Below are 16039 nucleotides of genomic sequence, written 5' to 3' on the forward strand. Positions count from 1 at the left end.
GGTTGAGAAACTGGAAGTGTTGTAGAACATGTGCATTGAAAGCAAAGGATGGAGAGATTTGGAAGTATAGACAGCTACCCTTCATCAGACAATGGTATATTGAGATTGAAGACTTCAAAAAGGGAGTTGATAGTGAAATAAGAGGAACAACTGAACAGAGATGACAGTGTGTATTAGCTCACTAGAAGGGCATGAATGGAGAATAATTCCTTCACTGAAATCCAACCTGTGCTGTGTCCAGAATGTAATACCTAAAATAGTAATACATAAACAAAATAAAAACAAGATCCCGTGTCTTTCAACTTCAGGAATGTGTGTTCTCCTAGACTATAAATCTTTGGGGAAGGAAAAATGACTATATCTTACTCATTTTTATCACCCTCTTCCTATTATTTAACATATAATTCCTTATATGTATTAGACAATTGAAACTTGTGGAAAATGTAGTAAAACAAGGAGAAATCAAACTTTCATCATGAGATTAAAGTTTACTAGATGTATTTGAACAACTAAGTAAATGATCATGATTATCTTGTATAAAAAATTCAAAATTCTGTATCTTTCTCATTTGTGTGTAATATTTATTTCACATGTCTGTTTTTAGAACTGATTAATTTTATAGTTATTGTTGTCTCTACAGTCCATTTGAAATAGCAGTTTTTTGGGATATCTTTCATTCAATTCAAATATATAGAATTTTTAATAAGATTCTTATATCCAGGAAGGTGAGTCATGTGTTTGGGATAGATGGGCTGCATCCCACCTTCTTCATAAATTAGCTTCTATTTATAGGAGCATATCTTTATAATCTTGTATCTAGCTACTGTATATACCATTTTACTTCATAGGTACCTACTAGTACTAATAATGATAATAACAAACAGTTGAGTACTGTTCTAAGTAGTTTACATGATTCACTCATTTTTTCTTCACAGCCCTATGAGGATGTGATATTATTATCCTTATTTCACAGATGAGGAAATGGGTACAGAGATGTTAACTAACTTACCTGAAATCACAAGATTAACCCCAGAAGTCTGGTACCAGTGCTCAGGATACTAACCACCACTACAAATATAGACATGGATATAGATATAAACTTAGATGCAGGTATTAGCTATTTCTTGTTTAAATGTCTGTTTTCTTTACCTGAAGCTCCTTCAGGTCAAGAACGCCTCATGGCACATTGCAGCTTATCCATAAATATTTCAGGAACAAATGAATGAATGAGTTTCACACTTACCAAGATAATTTTATTGTTCCTTAAAATTTTTCCTATTATTTTAATATTACTTTACAACTGAAACTGTTGGCTTCTTTCAAGTCTATTCCAGTTATTATTTGGGTGGTTTCTTATGAGACATGTTATGACATTTTAGACCTTTACATTTAAAACTTCATTCTTTTGCCAAGACAAAAATGATCTCTTCGTCTCCTTCTGCCAAATATAAAAGCAGAATGAGTGTTTACAGGAGGGGGGTTTGTAATCCAGGTTTTCTGCAGCAGCCGATTTCAAATATTCTAGTCAAATCCTGCCTTTTGTTTGACTCCTCCTGCTGAGTGTTACCATCAAAGCTCCATTCTGGCATCCATTAGTCACCAAGTGCTTATTTTGAGAATGGTTGCTATCATCACATACTCTCTACACAGGTGCCACCTAGTTACTTTTGTTTTGGCAATTATGGGTTAAATACATTCCTGGGTTTAGTCCTGCTTAAGCTTGCTAGCTCTCTATTTTAAATTAATGCATGGCTAATACAAGAATAAAGCTTTCATTGAAGGAATCTTTCAAAGCACTCTTCTTTTCCATAAATGAAATATTCTTCTTTTCCACAAATGAATCTCCTTTCACTGTTTAGCTATGCTCTGCCCTACAAAGTTGTACTACATTGTAGTTTATAAAGACTAGTAATTGAAAAGAACTTATATTTTATTCTTAAAATATTATTCTCTTTAGAGATACCCATTTCACTATCATTCCTCACTGCCTTGCCCAAGTATTTACTTTCAGCTCATTAATTAATTAATGTCAATCTAAAGAGTCATTCCACTCAGGAGTGTTTCCATTAAAAATATCTCATATAAGGATCCTGTTTTCTTGCTAAGACTTTTTGAATCCAGTAATTCCCTAACAGAGAACTCCATAAAGGATTAATAAGTTTGTTTGGTAGGAGAAAAGATGTTGGACTTTTTAAAAAAAAATTCTTATTTTATATGTAATTATCCTGTGTGTCTCTCTCCTAGTACTTTTTCCTCTTTGTGATATGTCTAGAATTTATCAACTTAGAAATAGGGTTTATAATATATGTTTTAAAACTTAGAAATAGGCCATGAGGTATTTAAAATAGACACTTCATTCATCTTACTGTCAGTGGGAACAGTGTTTATGTGCAGGTGCACATTTTATTTCATTTTTAAATTTTTTATTTAAAATAAATTAATTAACATATATTATTAGTTTCAGAGGTAGAGGTCAGTGATTTAGCAATATTATATAAAACCCAGTGCTTATTACATCACGTGCCCTCCTTAATGTCCATTACCCATTTACCCAATCCTAACACCTTCTCCCCTCTAGAAACCCTCAGTTTATTTTCTTTTTCTTTCTTTCTTTTCTTTCTTTCTTTCTTTCTTTCTTTCTTTCTTTCTTTCTTTCTTTCTTTCTTTCTTTATCAGAGAGAGAGAAGGGGAGAGAGCAAGCACAGGCAGACAGAGAGGCAGGCAGAGGCAGAGGGAGAAGCAGGCTCCCTGCCGAGCAAGGAGCCCGATGTGGGACTCAATCCCAGGACGCTGGGATCATGACCTGAGCCGAAGGCAGCTGCTTAACCAACTGAGCCACCCAGGCGTCCCCCTCAGTTTATTTTCAATGATAAAGAATCTCTTATGGTTTGTCTCCTTCTCAGATTTCATCTTGTTTTGTTTTTTCCTCTCGTCCCCTATGATCCTCTGTTTTGTTTCTTAAATTCCACAAATGAATGAGAACATACGATAAATGTCTTTCTCTGATTAACTTATTTTGCTTAGCATAATACTATGCAGTTCCATCAATGTCATTGTAAATGGCAAGATTTCACTTTTGTGATGGCTGACTAATAGTCCATTGTGTGTCTTTGTGTGTGTATCCATAATATCTTTTTAATCCATTTATCTGTCAATGGACATCTGGGCTCTTTCCATAGTTTGGCTTATTTGGAGATTGCTGCTGTAAACATTGGGGTGCAAGTGCCCCTTTGGATCACTATATTTGTATCTTTGGGGTAAATACCCAGTAGCACAATTGCTGGGTCATAAGGAAGCTTCATTTTCAACTTTTTAAGTAACATTCATACTGTTGTCTAGAGTGACTGTACCTGCTTGCATTCCCACCAACAGTGTAAGAGAGGTCCCCTTTCTCCACATCCTTGTCAACTTCTGTCCTATATTGACTTGTTAATTATAGCTTTTCTGACAGGTGTGAGGTGGTATCTCCTTGTGGTTTTGATTTGTATTTCCCTGATGCCAAGTTATGTGGACCATTTTTTCATGTGTCTGTTGGCCATTTGGATGTCTTCTTTGCAGAAATGTCCGCTAATGTCTTCTGCCCTTTCTTGATTGGATTATTTGTTCTTGGATGTTGTGTTTGATAAGTTCTTTATAGATCTTGGTTACTACTCCTTTATCTGATAAGACATTTACAAATATATTCTCCCATTCTGTCTGTTGCCTTTTGACTTTGTTGATTGTTTCCTTTGCTGTGCAAAAGCTTTTTATCTTGATGAAGTCCCATTAGTTCATTTTTGCCTTGTTTTCCCTTGCCTTTGGAAACGTGTCTAACCTGAAGAGGTTGATAGTCAAAGAGATTGATGCCTGTGTTCTCCTTTAGAATTTTGATGGATTCCTGTCTCATATTAGGTCTTTCATCCATTTTGAGTTTATCTTTGTGTATGGTATAAGAAAATGACCCAATTTCATTCTTCTACACATGACTGTCCAATTTTCCCAGCACCATTTGTTGAAGAGATTGTCCTTTTTCCATTAGATATTCTTCCTGCTTTGTCAAAGATTAGCTGACCATAGTGTTGAGGGTCTATTTCTGAGTTCTCTTTTCTGTTCCATTGCTCTACGTGTCTGTTTTTGTGCCAGTACCATACTATCTTGATAATTACAGCCTTGTAATAGAACTTGAAGTCCAGGATTGTGATGCCACCAGTTTCGGTTTTTTTCTTTTACAACATTCCTCTGGCTACTTGGGGTCTTTTCTGGTTCCATACAAATTTTAAGATCATTTGTTCCAGCTCTATGAAAAAAGTTGGTGATATTTTGATAAGAATTGCATTGAATGTGTAGATTGCTCTGGGTACCATAAACATTTTTGTTCTTCCAATCCGTGAGCCTGGAATGTTTTTTTCCATTTCTTTGTGTCTTCCTCAACTTCTTTCATAAGTGTTCTATAGTTTTCTGAGTACAGATCTTTTGCCTCTTTGGTTAACTATTTCCTAGGTATCTTATGGGTTTTGGTGCTACTGTGAATAGGACTGATTCCTTGATTTCTTTTTCCTCTGTCTCATTGTTAGTGTATAGAAATGCAACTGAATTCTGTGCATTGATTTTATATCCTGTCACTTTGACAAACTCCTGTATGGAGTCTTTTGGGTTTCTCACATAAAGTATCATGTCATCTGTGAAGAGTGAAGAGTTTGACTTTTCTTGGCCAATTCAGATGCCTTTTATTTCATTTTTTTTGTTTGTTTGTTTGATGTTGAGGCTAGGACTTCTAGTACTATATTGAACAACACTGGTGAGAGTGGCGATTCCTGTCTTGTTCCTGACCATAGGTGAAAAGTTCTCAGTTTTTCTCCATTGAGAATTATATTCACTGTGGGCTTTACACAGATGGCTTTTATGATATTGAAGTATGTTCCTTCTATCCTTCCACTGTGAAGAATTTTAATCAAGAAAGTATACTATACTTTGTTAAATGCTTTTTCTGCATCTATTGAGAGGATCATATGGTTCTTGTACTTTATTAATGTAGTGTATCACATTGATTGATTTGCAGATGTTGAACCACATTTGCAGCCCAGGAACAAATCCCACTTGGTCCTGGTGAATAATCCTTTTAATGTACTGTTGGACCCTATTAGCTAGTATCTTAGTGAGAATTTTGGCATTCATGTTTTTCAGGGATATTGGTCTGTAATTCTCCTTTTTGGTGGGGTCTTTGTCTGGTTTTGGGATCAAGGTAATGCTAGCCTCATAAAGCGAGTTTGGAAGTTTGCCTTCCATCTCTAATGTTTGAAAGAGCTTCAGAAGAATAGGTATTAGTTCTTCTTTAAATGTTTGGTAGAATTCCCTTGGGAAGCCACTCAGTGCTGGACTCTTTTTTGTTGGGAGATTTTTGATTACTGCTTCAGATTCCTTGGTGGTTATGGGTCTGTTCAGGTTTTCTATTTTTTCCTGTTTTCATACTGGTAGTTTAATACATCTCTAGGAATGCATTTATTTCTTCTATATTGCCTAATTTCTTGGCATATAGATGCTCACAATATGTTCTTATAATTGTATTTCTTTGGGGTTGGTTGTGATCTCTCCTCTTTCATTCATGATTTTACTTATTTGGGTCCTTTCTCTTTTCTTTTTGATAAGTCTGGCTAGAGTTTTTATCAATCTTGTTATTCCTTTAAAGAGCCAGCTCCTAGATTCATTGTTCTGTTCTACTGTTCTTTTGGTTTCTATTTCATTGATTTCTGCTTAAAGCTTAAGCTTAAGCCTTGTTAATTCTCTTCTCCTGCTGGGTTTAGGCTTTATTTGCCATTCTTTCTTGAGTTACTTTAGGTGTAAGTTTAGGTTGTGTATTTGAGAACTTTCTTGTTTTTTTTTTTTGTTTGTTTGTCTGTTTGTTTTAGAAGGGCTTGTGCTATATACTTCCCTCTTAGGACTGCTTTTGCTGCTTCCCAAAGGTTTTGAATGGTTGTGTTCTCATTTTCACTTGTTTCCATGAATTTTTAAAATTCTTCTTTAATTTCTTGGTTGAGCCATTCATTCTTTAGTAGGATGCCTTTAGCCTCCATGCATTTGAGTTCTTTCCAAATTGCCTCTTGTGATTGAGTTCCAGTTTCAAAGCTTCATGGCCTGAAAATGTGCAGGGAATAATTCCAATTTTTTGGTAATGGTTGAAACATGATTTGTGACCCAGTATGTGATCTGTCCTGGAGAATGTTCCATGTGCACTCCAGAAGAATGTGTATTCTGTTGCTTTAGGATGAAATGCCCTGAATATATCTGTGAAGTCCATCTGGTCCATTGTGTCAGTCAGAGCCCTTGTTTCTTTGTTGATCCTCTGCTTAGATGATCTGTCCACCTCCTGTGAGTGGGGTGTTGAAGTCCCCTATATTATTATATATATTATATATATATATATATATATATATATATTTATATATATATATCCCCTATGTTATTATCAATATGTTTTTAAAATTTTGTTATTAATGTTTTTTCTGCATCAATTGAGAGGACCATGTGGTTCTTCTCTATTCTCATATTAATTTGTTCTATCACATTGATTGATTTGTGAATGTTGAACCATCCTTGTAGCCCAGGGATGAATCCCTCCTGGTCATGGTGGATAATCTTTTTAATGTGCTGTTGGGTCCTATTTGCTAGGATCTTGTTGAGAATCTTAGCATCCATATTCATTAGTGATATTGGTCTGAAATTCTCCTTTTTGGTAGGGTCTTTGCCTGTTTTGGGGATCAGGGTAATGCTGGCTTCATAAAAAGAGTCTGGAAGTTTTCCTTCTGCTTCAATTTTTTGAAACAGCTTCAGGAGAATAGGTGTTATTTCTTCTGTGAAAGTTTGGTAGAATTCCCCAGGGAATCTTTCAGGTCCTGGGCTCTTGTTTTTTGGGAGTTTTTTGATCACTGCTTCAATCTTGTTACTAGATATTGGTCTATTCATGTTGTTGATTTCTTCCTGATTCAATTTTGGGAGTTTATAGTTTTCCAGGAATGCATCCATTTCATCTAGGTTGCTAAGCTTACTGGCATATAACTGTTGATAATAACTTCTGATGATTGTTTCTACTTCCTTGGTGTTCATTTTGATCTCTCCCTTTTCATTCATAATTTTATGAATTTGGGCTTTCTCTCTTTTCTTTTGGATTAGTGTGACCAATGGTTTATCAATGTTATTGATTCTTTCAAAAAACCAGCTACTAGTTTCATTGATACGTTCTACTGTATCTCTGGTTTCTACTTCGTTGATCTCAGCTCTAATCTTGATTATTTCCCTTCTTATGTGTGGAGCTGGTTTGATTTGTTGTTGATTATCCAGTTCTTTAAGGTGTAGAGACAGCTGCTGTGTTCTGGATTTTTCAATTTTTTTGAGGGAGGCTTGGATGGCTATGTAATTGTTTTCTATAATTGGCTGCTCCCTTGTTAGGAGCACACATAATTATAATTGTTATATATTCTTGTTGGATAGACCATTTAAATATGATATAGTATCCTTCCTCATCTCTTATTACAGTCTTTGGTTTAAATTTTAATTTGTCTAATATAAGGATTTGCACCTCCACTTTCTTTTGGTGTCCATTAGCATGATAAATCATTTTCTACCCCCTCACTTTAAATCTGGAGGTGTCTTTGAGTCTAATATGGATTTCTTGCAGAAAGCATATTGATGGGTCTTGCTTTTTTATCCATTTGAATACCCTGTGTCTTCTGATTAGAGCATTTAGCCTATTTACATTGAGTAACTATTGGAATATATGAATTTAATGTCATTGTATTACCTGTAAAGTCACTGTTTCTGTTCATTGTTTCTATTCCTTTCTTGTCCATGTTATTTTTGCTCTCTGTCTTCACTTAAAGGATATTTATTGCAGGGCTGGTTTAGTGATCACAAATTCTTTTAGTTTCTGTTTGTCCTGGAAGCTTTTTATCTCTCCAATTTTATATAACATCCTAGCTGGGTAAACTATTGTTGACTGCATATTTTTCTCATTTAGCACCCTGAATATATCATGCCAGTCCTTTCTGGCCTGCCAAGTCTCTGTGGATAGGTCTGCTGCCAGTCTAATGTTGCTACCCTTGTAGGTTATGGACCTCTTGTCCCTAACTGCTTTCAGGATTTTCTCTTTGTCTCTGAGATTTTTAAGTTTCACTATTATATGTTGGGCTGTTGACCTATTTTTATGGATTTTGAGTGGGGATTCTCTGTGCCTCCTGGACTTGAATGTTTCCTTCCCCAAATTAGGGAAGTTCTCTGCTATAATTTGTGCCAATATACCTTCTGCCCCACTCTCTCTTTTCTCTTCTTCTGGGATCCCAAATATTCCAATATGTTTCAATTTATAGTAATACTTTTCTCTCAAATTCTCCCCTCATAATCCAGTAGTTGTTTTTGTCTCTTTTTCTCAACTTCTTTATTCTCCATCATTTGGTCTTCTATATCACTAATTCTTTCTTCTGCCTTATTTATCCTAACAGTTAGAGCCTCCATTTTTTTTTATTGCACCTCATTAATAGCTTTTTAAATTTTGACTCGATTAGGGTTTAGTTATTTCATTTTTCCAGAAGGGGATTTTCTTGTGTCTTCTATGTTTTTCTCAATTCCAGCTAGTATCTTTATAATCATTATTCTGAACTCCAGTTCCAACATCTTACTTCTATTCATACTGATTAGGTCCCTGGCAATCAGTACTGCTTGTTCTCTTTTTTGAAGTGAGTTTTTCTGTCTTGTCATTCTGTCCAGAGAAGAATAGATGAACAAGAGAACAAAATACCGGAAGGGTAACAAGAAACCCAGAGAAATAGATACTAGACAAATTAGAAGAGATCCAAAATTGAAAAAAAATTTTTTTTTAAAGAGAGAATATAATCAGAGAAGTGAAAAGAGCAGAGCTATGCACTGGATTAAGTGTATATTTTGGTCTGTTTTTTAGAAAACTAGATCCCAGAATAGTAAAGAAAGAAAAACATATATGTATAAAAATAAAATTAAATACAATAAGAGGTCAGAATGTAAGTGTAAAAATGAAAATTAAAAGAGGAAGAGCAAGGAAGAAACAAAGAGAAGGAATATAAAGAGATAGGTGAACAGAACAGAGCAATACACTATATCCTGAGTGTATTGTGGCCTTTGTTAGAAGAAACTACATCTCAAAATTGTAAAGAAAGAAAAACTTACATATATACAAAAATAAAGTTAAATACATTGAAAAGATTGTAACTGTAAGGATGAAAATTTAAAAAGACTTTAATAAACAAAAACAAACAAAAGAAGAAAAGAGAGAAAATATGATCAGAAAGGTAAAGTGAAGAGAGCCATACACTAGATTCTGGGTGTATTTTGATCTGTTTATTAGAAGAAACTGCATCCCAAAATTCTGAATAAAGAAAAGCTCACATATATACAAAAATAAAGTTAAATAGGAAGGGTAGAATGTAACTGTAAAAATGAAAAAAGTCTGAAGAGTCATTGAGGGAAAGAACCTCATGAATTCTATATTCTATTTTTCCCTATCAATTCAGTTTTGCAGTTCTTTATGATCAGTAAAATTGGTCTTGCTGATCATCTCCCTGGATGGAATTCCACCACCTTTGCTAGGGGGCCAGGCTAAGTAAAGATTCCAGATTGCTCTAGGTGGCTTTAGTTCCCTGAAGTATTTCCATGCCACTTTAGAGGATGAGAAAGAAAATGGTGGCCTATCAATCTCCAGCCCCAGAACCCAGAGTTTGGGGCCCCACATTTCAATGCACCCACAGGGGAAAAGCAGCCAGTCACTCCTGTCTCCTTGGTCTCCACCCACACTGTGTACTCATCCAACCTGCAACCAAGCATTTCTATTTCAAGCACACAACTTCATTTCAAGTCTCCAAACCCTGAAGACTCCTGAGGTGTGCACCTGTGCTGCTCCTCCTGGGGAGAAATGGGGAACATTGCCACAGTTCTGCCACTACCTGGGCCCCTGATTGGAGAGCAGTCACCCAACTGTGTCCCAATTTTCATTATATGGTAACCCTGAGCTGAGAGCTCCCTCCTGGGCTTGCTATCGCAGCTGGCTTCCCTGCTTCAATGCCTGGGAGCTCTGCCATAATTAAGCACTCCCAGTCTTCCTGTGATCTCAGGGATCCTGCGACCACACTGTCTCACCCAGGATTCTGTCTCACTTTGCCACCTAAGCATCTTTCAGGCAGGGACATCCCTCAGCAGAGCAGACTTCTAAAAGTTCTGATTTTGTGCTCTGCTACATCACTTTCTGATGACAGCTTTTGGAGTCCCCATGATTTATCTTCCGATGATATATCACCTTGGATTCCTTTCTTCACACCTCTTACTGTGTAAAAAGCAGTTGCTTATCTATTTGTAGAATTGTAGGAATTCTTTTTTTTCTTTTATTTCTTTTCAGCGTAACAGAATTCATCGTTTATGCACCACACCCAGTGCTCCATGCAATATGTGCCCTCCATAATACCCACCACCAGGCTCCCCCACCCTCAGAACCCCCGCCCCTTCAAAACCCTCAGATTGTTTTTCAGAGTACATAGTCTCTCATGGTTCATCTCCCCTTCCAATTTTCCTCAACTCCCTTCTCTCCATCTCCCTGTGTCCTCCATGTTATTTGTTATGCTCCACAAATAAGTGAAACCATATGATAATTGACTCTCTCTGCTTGACTTATTTCACTCAGCATAATCTCTTCTAGTCCCATCCGTGTTGATACAAAAGTTGGGTATTCATCCTTTCTGATGGAAGCATAATACTCCACAGTGTATATGGACCACATCTTTCTTATCCATTTGTCTGTTGAAGGGCATCTTGGTTCTTTCCACAGTTTGGTGATCGTGGCCATTGCTGCTATAAACATTGGGGTACAGATGGCTTTTCTTTTCACTACATCTGTATCATTGGGGTAAATGCCCAGTAGGAATTGCAGGAAAATTTCTTTTATCTTGCTCTACAGTTCATTAATGATGCATTTAAAAACATTTTTCAAATTATATTTTGTTTTTCATTTCCATTTGTTCATGTAGGAGGAAAATTTTTCCAGTGTTTTCAAGGGAAACATTCGAATATCATTCTTATCTTAGATCTTCAGTTGAGTTCACAGGTATCAGAATGATTTGATAGCTATCTAGCTGAATTCCTGGGACCAGACAAGACTAAGGTCTCCTCTGTCCTCTTGTAATATGGAGTTGCACATTTTAGACTGGTGATGGAAAGGTGAGGCAGGGCCTGTCTTATAACTTCTATTTTCTCAGAGCACCTGGTGTTTCAGTTGGTTGAGCATCTGCCTTCAACTTGGGTCATGATCCCAGGGTCCTGGGATAGAACCCCTCATTGGGCTTCCTGCTCCATGGGGGGGCCTACTTCTCCCTCCTGCCTGCTGCTCTACCTGCTTGTATTTCTCTCTTTCAAATAAATAAATAAAATCTTTTCAAAAATGATTTATATTTTCTCAATGAAGTATGAGGAAGGTGAAGTGCTTGGACTGGAGGAAAAGGGTATGAAAAATTTAAGGAAAGAGACGATACAAAATCTTCATTTAGTATAGTGGAGACTACAATCTGTAACAAATGTCTGATTTGTCAGACATTTTCTGCCATTCATTCATCTGCCAGGGGGAAAATAAGCAAATCTGGTTTGTTTGTTTGTGTTTTTTTAAAAGATTTTATTTATTTATTTGAAATAATGAGAGTAAGGGGGAGAGAGGGCATGAGCTGAGGGAGAGAGAGAAGCAGAATTCCCTCCTGAGCAGGAATCCTGATGCGGGGATCAATCCCAGGACTCCGGGATCATGACGGGAGCTGAAGGCAGTTGCTTAACTGACTGAGCCACCCAGGTACCTCAGGGAAATCTGTTTTAAGCAGACTTCCCACAGGGAGACAGTTTTGGGGGATTTATCAAGCACCATGTCTTCAAATATAGACCATAGTGCTTCAGCTCTCACTCACCATTATTTTACACTATGATTCAGACCCCTAGATGTTTCTTTTATCTTGCTCTACAGTTCATTAATGATGCATTTAAAAACATTTTTCAAATTATATTTTGTTTTGCATTTCCATTTGTTCATGTAGGAGGAAAATTTTTTTTTTTTTATAAACATATATTTTTATCCCCAGGGGTACAGGTCTGTGAATCACCAGGTTTACACACTACACAGCACTCACCAAATCACATACCCTCCCCAATGTCCATAATCCCACCCCCTTCTCCCAAACCCCCTCCCCCCGGCAACCCTCAGTTTGTTTTGTGAGATTAAGAGTCACTTATGGTTTGTCTCCCTCCCAATCCCATCTTGTTTCATTTATTCTTCTTCTACCCACTTAAGCCTCCATATTGCATCACCACTTCCTCATATCAGGGAGATCATATGATAGTTGTCTTTCTCTGCTTGACTTATTTCGCTAAGCATGATACGCTCTAGTTCCATCCATGTTGTTGCAAATGGCAAGATTTCATTTCTTTTGATGGCTGCATAGTATTCCATTGTGTATATATACCACATCTTCTTGATCCATTCATCTGTTGATGGACATCTAGGTTCTTTCCATAGTTTGGCTATTGTGGACATTGCTGCTATAAACATTCGGGTGCATGTGTCCCTTTGGATCACTACATTTGTATCTTTAGGGTAAATACCCAATAGTGCAATTGCTGGGTCATAGGGCAGTTCTATTTTCAACATTTTGAGGAACCTCCATGCTGTTTTCCAGAGTGGCTGCACCAGCTTGCATTCCCACCAACAGTGTAGGATGGTTCCCCTTTCTCCGCATCCTCGCCAGCATCTGTCATTTCTTGTCTTGTTGATTTTAGCCATTCTGACTGGTGTGAGGTGATATCTCATTGTGGTTTTGATTTGTATTTCCCTGATGCCAAGTGATATGGAGCACTTTTTCATGTGTCTGTTGGCCATCTGGATGTCTTCTTTGCAGAAATGTCTGTTCATGTCTTCTGCCCATTTCTTGATTGGATTATTTGTTCTTTGGGTGTTGAGTTTGCTAAGTTCTTTATAGATTCTGGACACTAGTCCTTTATCTGATATGTCGTTTGCAAATATCTTCTCCCATTCTGTCAGTTGTCTTTTGATTTTGTTAACTGTTTCCTTTGCTGTGCAAAAGCTTTTGATCTTGATGAAATCCCAGTAGTTCATTTTTTCCCTTGCTTCCCTTGCCTTTTGCGTTGTTCCTAGGAAGATGTTGCTGCGGCAGAGGTCAAAGAGGTTGCTGCCCGTGTTCTCCTCAAGGATTTTGATGGATTCCTTTCGTACATTGAGGTCCTTCATCCATTTTGAGTCTATTTTTGTGTGTGGTGTAAGGAAATGGTCCAATTTCATTTTTCTGCATGTGGCTGTCCAATTTTCCCAGCACCATTTATTGAAAAGGCTGTCTTTTTTCCATTGGACATTCTTTCCTGCTTTGTCAAAGATTAGTTGACCATAGATTTGAGGGTCTATTTCTGGGCTCTCTATTCTGTTCCATTGATCTATGTGTCTGTTTTTGTGCCAGTACCATGCTGTCTTGATGATGACAGCTTTGTAATAGAGCTTGAAGTCCGGAATTGTGATGCCACCCACGTTGGCTTTCTTTTTCAATATCCCTTTGGCTATTCGAGGTCTTTTCTGGTTCCATATAAATTTTAGAATTATTTGTTCCATTTCTTTGAAAAAGATGGATGGTACTTTGATAGGAATTGCATTAAATGTGTAGATTGCTTTAGGTAGCATAGACATTTTCACAATATTTATTCTTCCAATCCAGGAGCATGGAACATTTTTCCATTTCTTTGTGTCTTCCTCAATTTCTTTCATGAGTACTTTATAGTTTTCTGAGTATAGATTCTGTGTCTCTTTGGTTAGGTTTATTCCTAGGTATCTTATGGTTTTGGATGCAATTGTAAATGGGATTGACTCCTTAATATCTCTTTCTTCTGTCTTGCTGTTGGTGTAGAGAAATGCAACTGATTTCTGTGCATTGATTTTATATCCTGACACTTTACTGAATTCCTGTATAAGTTCTAGCAGTTTTGGAGTGGAGTCTTTTGGGTTTTCCACATATAGTATCATATCATCTGCAAAGAGTGATAATTTGACTTCTTCTTTGCCGATTTGGATGCCTTTAATTTCCTTTTGTTGTCTGATTGCTGAGGCTAGGACCTCTAGTACGATGTTGAATCGCAGTGGTGATAATGGACATCCCTGCCGTGTTCCTGACCTTAGCGGAAAAGCTTTCAGTTTTTCTCCATTGAGAATGATATTTGCGGTGGGTTTTTCATAGATGGCTTTGATGATATTGAGGTATGTGCCCTCTATCCCTACACTTTGAAGAGTTTTGATCAGGAAGGGATGTTGTACTTTGTCAAATGCTTTTTCAGCATCTATTGAGAGTATCATATGGTTCTTGTTCTTTCTTTTATTGATGTGTTGTATCACATTGACTGATTTGCGGATGTTGAACCAACCTTGCAGCCCTGGAATAAATCCCACTTGGTCGTGGTGAATAATCTTTTTAATGTACTGTTGAATCCTATTGGCTAGTATTTTGTTGAGTATTTTCGCATCTGTGTTCATCAAGGATATCGGTCTATAGCTCTCTTTTTTTGGTGGGATCCTTGTCTGGTTTTGGGATCAAGGTGATGCTGGCCTCATAAAATGAGTTTGGAAGTTTTCCTTCCATTTCTATTTTTTTGGAACAGTTTCAGGAGAATAGGAATGAGTTCTTCTTTAAATGTTTGGTAGAATTCCCCCGGGAAGCCGTCTGGCCCTGGGCTTTTGTTTGTTTGGAGATTTTTAATGACTGTTTCAATCTCCTTACTGGTTATGGGTCTGTTCAGGCTTTCTATTTCTTCCTGGTTCAGTTGTGGTAGTTTATATGTTTCTAGGAATGCATCCATTTCTTCCAGATTGTCAAATTTATTGCCGTAGAGTTGCTCATAGTATGTTCTTATAATAGTTTGTATTTCTTTGGTGTTAGTTGTGATCTCTCCTCTTTCATTCATGATTTTATTTATTTGGGTCCTTTTCTTTTTCTTTTTGATAAGTCGGGCCAGGGGTTTATCAATTTTATTAATTCTTTCAAAGAACCAGCTCCTAGTTTCGTTGATTTGTTCTATTGTTTTTTTGGTTTCTATTTCATTGATTTCTGCTCTGATCTTTATGATTTCTCTTCTCCTGCTGGGCTTAGGTTTTCTTTCTTGTTCTTTCTCCAGCTCCTTTAGGTGTAGGGTTAGGTTGTGTACCTGAGACCTTTCTTGTTTCTTGAGAAAGGCTTGTACTGCTATATATTTTCCTCTCAGGACTGCCTTTGTTGTGTCCCACAGATTTTGAACCGTTGTATTTTCATTATCATTTGTTTCCATGATTTTTTTCAATTCTTCTTTAATTTCCCGGTTGACCCATTCATTCTTTAGAAGGATACTGTTTAGTCTCCATGTATTTGGGTTCTTTCCAAACTTCCTTTTGTGGTTGAGTTCTAGCTTTAGAGCATTGTGGTCTGAAAATATGCAGGGAATGATCCCAATCTTTTGATACCGGTTGAGTCCTGATTTAGGACCGAGGATGTGATCTATTCTGGAGAATGTTCCATGTGCACTAGAGAAGAATGTGTATTCTGTTGCTTTGGGATGAAATATTCTGAATATATCTGTGATGTCCATCTGGTCCAGTGTGTCATTTAAGGCCTTTATTTCCTTGCTGATCTTTTGCTTGGATGACCTGTCCATTTCAGTGAGGGGAGTGTTAAAGTCCCCTACTATTATTGTATTATTGTTGATGTGTTTCTTTGATTTTGTTATTAATTGGTTTATATAGTTGGCTGCTCCCACATTGGGGGCATAGATATTTAAAATTGTTAGATCTTCTTGTTGGACAGACCCTTTGAGTATGATATAGTGTCCTTCCTCATCTCTTATTATAGTCTTTGGCTTAAAAAAATCTAATTGATCTGATATAAGGATTGCCACTCCTGCTTTCTTCTGATGTCCATTAGCATGGTAAATTCTTTTCCACCCCCTCACTTTAAATCTGGAGGTGTCTTCGGGCTTAAAATGTGTT

This window comes from Mustela putorius, unplaced genomic scaffold (assembly GCF_011764305.1).
Source record: "Mustela putorius furo isolate JIRA1106 unplaced genomic scaffold, ASM1176430v1.1 tig00537335_pilon_pilon_pilon, whole genome shotgun sequence".
Classification (NCBI taxonomy): Eukaryota; Metazoa; Chordata; class Mammalia; order Carnivora; family Mustelidae; genus Mustela; species Mustela putorius.